We start from the raw sequence: 2239 nt of genomic DNA on the forward strand, positions 1-2239 counted from the left end.
TGAAAAGATTCCCCCAGAAGGCATTCTGTTTTCCTACAGAGGTATTTTATATCCTGCTACACTTAGCAGCCCAGAAACTTTGGAAGCTCTATAATTCTTTGAAACCAGGAGTGACAATGTGATTCTAGCAGGCTATCCTAAAACAGCTGTGTTGGTTTCTTGACAAGCAGTCAAGTACACAATGTTCCAATCCAGAAGTTTGTACCATCACTTAATGCAGCAAAAATACCTAAGAAAAGTTTATAGTGACATCAGATTTCATAGGCTCATGAATTTACATTGTAAGGCATCTCTGGAGGTCAAATAATACAACCTCCTGCTCAAAGCAGGGGAAAGACCTAACCTTCAAAGTCAGATTTGGTTACTCAAGGCTTTGTCCAGAAGAGTTTTAAAGCTTTGAGGGTGGAGATTCACTGTCCACTGGAAATCTATTGCAGTGTTTTCCCACTATAGTGTTTTTTTGGGGGGGTATTTTTATTGGTTTGTTTGTTTGTTTACTTCTATGCAGTCAGACATCCCCTTGTTGTGATTCGTAACATGCCCCTTTTGTCATTTCACAGCCAATTTTCAGAAGAACTGGCTCTGTCTTCATTATAGCCTCCTGCAGTGGAAAACTGCAGTGAGATTCCCTCATGCCTTATTTTTTTTCCCTCCAGCCTGAGAAAACCAAGCCTTTCTATGCATTTCATTTGCTCCAGCTCCCAGTGATTTAATGGAAGTTCAACAGGACTCTCTTCAGATTCTCAAAATCACTTGTGCGTCAGCGCAGGAACTGTGCACAGTATTCGTGTGGTGAACTCACCAGTGTTGGGTAAAACAGGATAATCACATCCCTTGATATTCTGACCACTCTTGCTAATACAGGAAAGTATTTTACCCTACTTGTTGCAAAGGCAATACAGGTAATATCTCCTGCTAATGAGGGCAGAAGAACTTCTGTTTCCATAGACTTACAGCATTGCAGAATGCAGGTGATTCCCACGTATCTAAATGGAGGGAAAAACATGAATGCCACCAGGACTCTTGGATTATTTCCTCTCTCTCTCACTGTGGGCATTTTAGATTCCTTATTTTTTTTCCCTAGTCACTTTAAAGAAATATCTTAATAGGTCATTTACAGAAAAAGAGGAATTGTTGATCCTTATCACATCCCCTATAAGTGCAACCTGTAGAGCTGTGCACAGGCAGAAATGGTTTAAAGGTGTGAGGGTTCACCTACACATCCCAGATGGTGTTAGTAAAAACCTGACACTTGGCTCTCCAAGCCGCTTCTCACACACCAGTTTTGCCAGGTTGCAGAGGCCAAGAGAGCCAAGCCTGATGCAAATATGGTGACAGGTGCTTGATGGTCTGGTGGTCTGGTTGATGACCCCTTCTGCAGCCAGTTATGGAAGCCTAGCTAGTGACTGGGAATGAGGCCAAACTGATTATGAAGAGACCATAAACTGAAGCGGGTCAGGAGGAGGGAACAGAATGTTCCCAAAGACAGCACTGTGGAATGAGAGCAGAAACAGCCAATGGATGACTCAGTTTGCTCTGTGCCGGGAGCTCCATTGCTCTTGGATAATTTCCACAGGGAGTAGTCTGAGGTGACCAAAAAGTGCCGGAGCTGGAAAGAGCAATAGAGGTCTGCTTCTGTTTCCACTGAGGTATGGGGTGAGCTTCTGAAACGAGCCGGGTAGCGCTCCACAATGCCTGGCTGACAGCTCTGTCCCTGTTGGCTTTCAGCACACCCTTGTTGATTACTGCCCAGTGTCATGGTTTAACCTCAGCCAGCAACTAAGACCCACAAAGTTGCTCGTTCATTCCCCCCTGGTGGGATGGGGGAAAGAAACAGTACATTAAAAGTAAGAAAACTCATGGGTTGAAACAAAGACAGTTTAATAGGTAAAGCAAAAGCTGTGCCTGCAAGCAAAACAAGGAATTAATTCACTGCTTCCCATGGGCAGGCAGGTGTTCAGCCATCTCCAGGAAAGCAGGGTTTCATCACGCGTAACGGTGACTTGGGAAGAACACATGACATCACTCTGAACATCCACCCCTTCTTGTCCCCCCAGCTTTATATGCTGAGCATGACATCATATGGTCTGGAATAGCCCTTTGGTCAGTTTGGGTCAGCTGTCCTGGCTCTGTCCCCTCCCACCTTCTTGTTCATCTGGCAGAGCAGGGGAAGCTGAAAAGTCCTTGACTGGTGTAAGAACTACTTAGCAACAACTAAAACATCAGGGTGTTATCAACA

The sequence above is a fragment of the Egretta garzetta genome, unplaced genomic scaffold, assembly GCF_000687185.1.
Source record: "Egretta garzetta isolate BGI_Z169 unplaced genomic scaffold, ASM68718v1 scaffold122, whole genome shotgun sequence".
NCBI classification, from domain to species: Eukaryota; Metazoa; Chordata; class Aves; order Pelecaniformes; family Ardeidae; genus Egretta; species Egretta garzetta.